General features: G+C 44.9%; 1 pseudogene; it reads left to right on the top strand.

Moving 5' to 3' along the window:
* The first annotated feature begins 7,678 nt into the window (after positions 1-7,678).
* LOC139250099 (U2 spliceosomal RNA) lies at positions 7,679-7,910 on the top strand (annotated as a pseudogene).
* The last annotated feature ends 370 nt before the right edge of the window (positions 7,911-8,280 follow it).

The raw sequence follows: 8,280 nt of genomic DNA, 5'->3' as shown, positions 1-8,280 counted from the left end.
GATCATGGCTGATCTTCTACCTCAACTCCACTTTCCTGCACTATCCCTTGATTCCCTTAATTTTCAAAAATCTATCGATCTCTGTCTTGAATATACCCATCGACTGAGCCTCCACAGCTCTCTGGGGCAGAGAATTCCAAAGATTCACCTCTGAGTAAAGAAATTTCTCCTCATCTCAGTCCTAAAATGGCTGAACCTTTATTCTGAGACTGTGACCCTTGGTTCTAGACTCCCCAACCAGAGGAAACATCCTCCCTGCATCTACCCTGTCAAGCCTTGTAAGAATTTTGCATGTTTCAATGAGTTCACCTCCCATTCTTCTAAACTCTAGAGAATATAGGCCTAGTCTACTCAATCTCTCCTCATAGGACAATCACCCCATCTCATGAATCATTCTGGTGAACCTTCGTTGTACTCCCTCTATGGCAAGTATATCCTTCCTTAGGTAAGGAGACCAAAACTGTGCACAGTACTCCAGGTGCGGTCTCACCAGGGCCCTATATAATTGCAGAAAGACATTTTTATTCTTATACTCAAATCCTCTTGTAATAAAGGCCAACGTACCATTTGCTTTCTTAATTGCTTGCTGAACCTGCATGTTAACTTTCGGTGATTTGTGTAGAAGGACTCCCACATCTCTCTGAACACCAACATTTCCCAATCTCTCACCATTTAAACAATATTCTGCTTTTCTATTTTTATCCAGGGAGTCCTGCCTTTAGTTCCCCTACCTTGCCCCTCGTGGGAATGTACTCAACTGTACCTGAACTATTTCCTCTTTCAAGGCAGTCCATTGCTCCATTTCAGTTTTGCCTGCCAATCTTTGATTCCAGTTTACCTGGACCCACATCCGTTCTCATCCCCTTAAAATTGGCCTTCCCCCAGTTAAACATTTTTACTCTAGATTGTTCCCTGTCTTTTTCCATAGCTAAGCTAAGCCTTATGATACTATGATCCTCTATCTAGCTCTCCATCTCTGGTATGGTTTGACACTCATTCTGAATTGGTCTGTTGTAGTGTTTGTGAGTGTGGGATTAATTATGTCTGTTAATCTCCAGTGACTTGCGTGACTGTGGGACACTATCTCTCAGATTGTGGCACTGTGTGTGACTGAGATTCATTCTGTGTCTGACAGTTGATGGCTTTGTAAGTGAGTGCTATATCTTTCAGTTTTTGGTTGTGTGTGTGAGGGTCTAGTTCTATATGCAAGACTCTGGCACTGTGTGAGTGTGGGAATAATACAGTGTATGCCAGTCTCTGGTACTATGTGTGAGTGTGGCATCTATTCTGTATCTATCTGTCTCAGGTCTTCCATGTGAGCATTCTTTAGGCTGAATGTGAGTGTGGGATTCATTCTGCTGTGGTCAGTATCTGACACTTAATGCGAGTGTTGGATTCATTCAGTGTCCGTTAGTCTCTGGTATTGTATGTGAATGTGGCCTCATTCTATATCCATCAGTGTTTGGTACAGTTTATGAAGGTGTGATTAACTCTATACCTGTGAGTGGAATTAATTCTGTATCTATCAGTCTCTGGTGCAGTGTGTGAATATTAGAATCATTCTCTGTCAGTCTCCAGTACTGTGATCTCTGGTACAGTGTGTGAGTGAGAGATTAATTTTCTATTTTTCAGTCTGACTCTGAGTGAGATTTTTGGACTGGTATCTAACGTGTAGATCAGTATGTGGTACATTATTGGGATTTATTCTATACCTTTCGATCAGCTCTATTTGTCTGTTCAGTCTAATATTTAAGTTGTTGCTAAGGCAGCACTCTTGCGAGATTGACACAGTGCTTTTCAATCTGATAGTGGGTGTAATTTTGGACTGGGATTGATGTATCTATCTACCTGTCAGTGGTACTGAGTTGGGGTGAGATGGAAACAACATCTGACTCTCCTGCACTGTTAGACTATTGGATTGAAAATGTGTCTCTGGAAATTGGGATCAGTGTGGGACTGACTACTTCTGCTGTCTGTGACTGTGGAACTGATAATCTGTCTGTGTATCTGCACTCTGGGAGTGACACCGTAACTACTGTGTGTGAGAAGAAGTTCCTTGCGCCGAGGAATCATCTCATTCATTCTGGTTCCTTCAAATATTTGCCTGCAGGAAGAAAAGGTATCTCTGATAATTCAGGATGAACCTGGGACCTTCTTGGGTTGTTGGAGGTGCATTCATCCATCAAGCCATCGGGGAGCCCACATGCATAATTCCTACTATTAATTGGTAACACCAAAATTCACCATTATTTTATACTCTACAGGCATTCTTGGGGCAAACAGTAACACACGTTATTTAGCTGGCTTATATAGAATCAATCTTGTACCTCCAATTTTTCATATTTATACAACACTTCTTTTGTTTGAGAAGTTCTTTGGGCCCGAATTTGATCAAAGTCAAGTTCCGCCCATTTACCGTCGCAAAGACAGTACTTTGGGCGGAAGTTTGGTGAAAAAAATGGGGGGAAAAAAGTTTGGCGGAAAAAATGGGCGTTACACACTGATTCTGGGTGGCAGCGGGCGGTAAGGTGGGATTCTGGGCAGCAAACGCAATCCTCGAAAAGTAACGCCAAGGCTGGAGTCGGGCCCAGGGAGGGGGTAACGCACACATAAAAAAGGTTCAACAAATAAAAAAAACAAAGCATGACAAAACCTTCAGAGGGCCCTTTCAAACAAAATCGCTGCAAAAGGATTAAAGAAAAACTTCTCACTGGCCTTTTCTTGCCAGTCTTCATACCTACCGTCCCGGTAAGACCTGCCTCCACACGGCGGTCTTTTCTCCTGCAGGAGCGGGGGGAACCGCCGGATGAATCTCGGGCGGGAGGACCTTTTCGGTGTTGCGCGCCAGCGGTCCTTTCAAGCCGCCGATGTGAGGGCCTCGTCAATCTCGTGCGGGAGGGGAGAGCACCGAGAAAACGGGGAGAGCGCCGAGAAAACTCAGCAGCAGTAGGGTGATCAAATTCGGGCCCTTTGTGCTTCATCATTTCTTATCATAATCTGTCTTGTTTTATCATAATCGTCTTGTTTTTCCTGTCTTAGTCTTGCCCACCAGGAACCTACAATCCATTCCCCAATAGACAAGCTATGAACGAGTGCCTCATATGTCCTGGTGGAGACTATTGCCATGAATATGGCATGCGTGAAGTAGGAGGCCATTGTGATCCTGGTGAGTTCAGAAGCCAGAGTGTTAGCTGCGACTAGTTGTGCTTATGGGGTCAAATATACATCGGAACAGTCATTTATTGGTTGCCGGAGTCTTGCATATAGAACTGGACCCTCACTCACACACAGAACCAAAGACTGAAAGATATAACACTCACTTACAAGGCCATCGACTGTCAGACACAGAATGAATCTCATTCTCACCCTGGTGGACTGTGATGGCATTTACCAGTGTAATACATGTCAAATGTGAGTGCAGGGTAGCACCAAGGTATTGTAGATTTTCGCTGACTTTGCGACTGGGGATCTCACTGTGATTTGACCCTCCGCGGCGAAAACCCAGTCGGTGCGATCTTCAGGCGCCTTTTCGTGGCGGCGTTTTCCCCGTATCGCTGCGGAGAGGAGCGTCGACATGCAGCGGATTGCGTTACCGTCAGACTTTCGACACTCTCCACCACGCCCAGAATACCGACAGGGTCAAACCTGTCGGTGCAGTCCTGCCGGCAGAGGTAAGTATGAAGACCTGCAAAAAAGGGGTTCAGGTTTTTATTTTTTAAATTCTTTTCAATGATTTAGTAGGTAAGGGTTTTGTGAATGTTTTTTGCAATTTTTTTGGTGTGTTTCCCACTCCCCACGGCCTCTCTCACAGCACTACCAGCCTCGGACTAAAGTTGCCGAAACTCGCGGTTTGCGCCGTGAATCCTCGTGCATAGTCGATTTTACCAATGCTGGTGCAGACGTAAAGTCCAAAAATTAGGCCCAAAATCGGTAGCTCAACGGAAACGGTAATTTTGGCGTAAAACTCCTGTTTTCACCGAAAACCGAAAATCTAGCCCTAGCTAAGGTCCAAAGAAGTAGGAGCGAAGATGAGTTAAATCATGGTTGGGTGATACCAAGGCAGTTGGAGGAGGCATAGATTTAAAATAGTTGGTAAAAGGATTAGAGGGGAGTGGAGGAAAAATATCTTCACCCAGAGGGTGGTGGGGGTCTGGAACTCACTGCCTGAAAGGATGGTAGAGGCAGAAACCCTCATCACATTTGAAAAGTACTTGGATGTGCACAGCCATAACCTATAGGGCTATGGACCAAGTGCTGGAAGGTGGGATTAGGCTGGGTAGCTCTTTTTCGACCAGCACAGACTCGATAGGCTGAATGGCCTCCTTCTGTGTCATAATCTTTCTATGATAAAGAGTTTCCACGGTTTTGAGATCTTGGGAAAGATTGAGCTAAAATAGTGAACAGTGCTTTTACATGTAACTATTACGATCAAATGATGTTTAATTGTTAATAACAAGGACTATTGATATGACCCACAACTTTCTCTTGTGTTGATTGACATTCCATTAAACTGAGATAAATAGTTTTAACTCCAGCTATGGGATTAAGCTGATTTAATGATGTTTGAAAGTGTTATAAAGAGGTTAATATGTATTGGTTTCTCCTTGACTACTGTTTTAATTGATCAATTACAAGTTTAGATTCCTAGTGGTAAAACATAGTTGTTGCACTCGGTCTTCTTAGCCAGCTGAGTGAGAGGAGTGTGGCACTATGGAACAGTACAACAACAACTTTTAATTTATATAGCGCCTTTAAAATAGCAAAACGTCCCAAGGCACTTCACAAGACAAAAACAGATAAATTTGATGTACACTGAACCTTACTCCTTTTTCTACCCCCCACCCCCCGTCCAGGTTATTACTGTCCGCCAGGAGCGGACCGAGCCGATTTCATGATGTGTGAGAAAGGTCACTATTGTCCTCCCAGAAGCTCTGGCCCAAGGCCATGTAAACCAGGCACTTGGTCGTATGCCCGGGCTCTTGCACACGAAGGCCAATGTCAAACCTGTATGGGTAAGTTCTCATGTAATCTCAGCAAAAACAAGCATTGCACATGGTTACCTTTGTGCCTTAATTGTGGGTTTTTTTGTTCCAGGACGTGAGAATGAATCATACCACAGTGCAATTATCCAAAGAATTTGCATAAAGTACTAAACCACTGCCAGTCTCTTTGTTGGCTACCGCCTGACTTGCAACTGTGATGAGCTATTTTCAAAGTAAATAGCTTTGGGCATGTGGAGAGTGGGGCCACCCATTTAAAACTGAGATGAGGAGAAATTTCTTCTCTGAGGGTTGTAAATCTGTGGAATTCGCTGCCTCAGAGAGCTGTGGAAGCCGGGACATTGAATAAATTTAAGACGGAGATAGTTTCTTAACCGATAAGGGAGCGGGCAGGGAAGTGGATCTGAGTCCAGGATCGGATCAGCCATGATCGGATTAAATGGCAGAGCAGGCTCGAGGGGCCATATGGCCTACTCCTACTCCTATTTCTTATGTTCTTATGTTTTGAAAGGGATGGGTGATGGGCAGCTGACTGAGTTGGGCCAAATTTAGGTTCGTGCAAAGAAGCCTTAATTTGGAGTACGTTGAATTTGACGTATCATCCTTTGTTATTTTACATATTTTGGAACCAACCAGATGGATTGCGATGGTATTTACTAATGCAGTACATTCCTATGTTCCTATTTTGAGAAACTTGGGTGACAGGCCAACACCCACAATAGTGCAGGATAGTACCAAGAACATGCATAGAATACAAGAGCAGGGAGGTTGTGCTTGAACTGTACAAACTACTAGTTAGGCCACAGCTAGAGTACTGCGTGCAGTTCTGCTCACCACATTACAGGAAAGATGTGATTGCACTGGAGATGGTACAAAGGAGATTTACAAGGATGTTGCCAGGACTGGAGAATTTTAGCTATGAGGAAAGATTGGATAGGCTGGGTTTGTGTTCTTTGGAATAGAGGAGGCTGATGGGGAGACCATATTAAGGTATATACAATTATGAGGTGCTTGGATAGAGTGGATAGGAGCTATTTACCTTAGCAGAAGGGTCAATAACCAGGGGGCATAGATTTAAAGTAATTGGTAGGAGGTCTAGAGAGAATTTGAAGGGAATTTTTTTTTCACCCAGAAGGTGGTGGGGTCTGGAACTCACTGCCTGAAAGGGTGGTAGAGGCAGAAACCCTAACCACTTTCAAAAAGTACTTGGATGTGTACTTGAAGTGCTGTAACCTACATGGCTACGGACCATGAGCGGTAAAGTGCGATTAGGTTGGATAAGTCTTTGTCGACTTGAACGGACAATATGGGCCGAATGGCCTCCTCCTGTGCTGTAAACTTCTATGATTCTATGAAGGCCGGAGGAGTAGGAGAGAAGATTGGGTGATCAGGGGAAGGTAAGGAATTCCAGAGTTTTGAGACCCTGGGGAAGAATGAGTTAAAATAGCAGCTAATGCTTTTAAGTGTAATTATTACCATCAAATGGTGTTTTACGACCGAATAACAAAGACTATTCATATAGCCCACAACTTGATTGGAACTCTATTAACCTGATGAAGATAAAGAGGTTATGCAAGTAGCATTCGTGCCACAGGAGTGCCAGGCAATGGCCATCTCCAACGAGAGAAGGTCTAGCCACCTCCTCTTGAAATTCAATGGAATTACCATCGGCGAGTCCCCCACCTAACATCCTGTGTGGTCACCATTGACTAGAAGCTGAATTGGACCAGCCACTTAAATACTGTGGCTGCAAGAGCGGGTCAGAGGCTGTGTATTCTGTGGTGAGTGACTCACCTCACGACTTCCCAAAGCCTTTCCACCATCTACAAGGCACAAGTCAGGAGTGTGATGGAATACTTTCTATTTGCCTGGATGAGTGCAGCTCCAAAAACACTCAAGAAGCTCGACACCATCCAGGACAAAGCAGCCTGCTTGATTGGCACCCCATCCACCACCTTCAACGTTCATTCCCTCCACAGCGTCAGCAGTGCCTCAGTGTGTAGCACCATCACCTCTGAGTCGGAAAGTTGTGGCTTCAAGTCCCACTCCAGGGACTTGAGCACAAAAATCTAGGCTGACACTCCCAGTGCAGTGCTGAGGGAGCGCTGCACTGTCGGAGGTGCCGTCTTTCGGATGAGACGTTAAACTGAGGCCCGGTCTACTCAGGTGGATGTAAAAGATCCCACAGCACTATTTCGAAGAAGAGCAGGAGAGTTATCCCCGGTGTCCTGGCCAATATTTATCCTTCAATCAACATCATTAAAACAGATTATGTGATCATTATCACATTGCTGTTTGTGAGAGCTTGCTGCGCGCAGATTGACTGCCACATCTTCTACATTACAAGAGTGACTACACTTCAAAAAGTACTTCATTGGTTGTAAAGGGATTTGCATCTACAAGGTGCACTATATTTAACTCGCCAAGGCATCTTCAACAGCACCTCTCAAACCTGCGGCCTCTATCTCCGAGAAGGACGAGGGAAGCAGGCGCATGGGAACACCACCACCTCCACGTTCCCCTCCAAGTTACACACCATCCTGACTTGGAAATATATCGGCCGTTCCTTCATCGTCACTAGGTCAAAATCCTGGAACTCCCTCCCTAACAGCACTGTGGGAGCACCTTCACTATACCGACTGCGCTTCGAATCTCATTGCCGAGAGCATAAAGAAATCAAGCGTTCTCGGCCTTTTGGCTAAGATCATGCATAACTAACCTGATCAGCCACCATGACCTCCGGGTGGTTTCTCCCTGGTCAGGAAGGTATATGCTTGCTTTTTTGGAAACAGGAGGTGGGTGGGATGGCTTGACCCATCCACCTCCACGGAGGTGTGTGGGGGACCTGACCCATCCACCTCCATGGCACGAACCTGGTATTGCAGTACTTCCAGGAACGGTGCAGTGGCTCTAGGCCTTTTGGCTAAGAGCATTGGCGCAGAGTGATCCTTGGCATGTGCAAGGTGACCTCTGGCGTTTGTGATTTGACAAAGAATTGGAACGATTGGCTATGAATTTAAAAAAAAAAAAAAATACCGACTGCAGCAGTTCAAGAAGGCGGCTCACCACCACCTTCTCAAGAGCAATTAGGGATGGGCAAATAAATGCCGGCCTTGCCAGCGTCGCCCATATCCCAGGAATGAATAAAAAAAATGCATCAGCTGCTTTGGATTGAGGTGATTTAATGCTGTTCGAAATTATTATTAAGGTGTTATTGTGTATTTCTTGATATTTGCCACTGTTTTACTTGTTTATCTCTGTACTCTGGATATGTAAGCTG

Source organism: Pristiophorus japonicus, unplaced genomic scaffold (genome assembly GCF_044704955.1).
Source record: "Pristiophorus japonicus isolate sPriJap1 unplaced genomic scaffold, sPriJap1.hap1 HAP1_SCAFFOLD_348, whole genome shotgun sequence".
NCBI classification, from domain to species: Eukaryota; Metazoa; Chordata; class Chondrichthyes; family Pristiophoridae; genus Pristiophorus; species Pristiophorus japonicus.
Note: the sequence above shows the minus strand (reverse complement) of the source record. Positions and strands in the feature narration are given on the sequence as shown.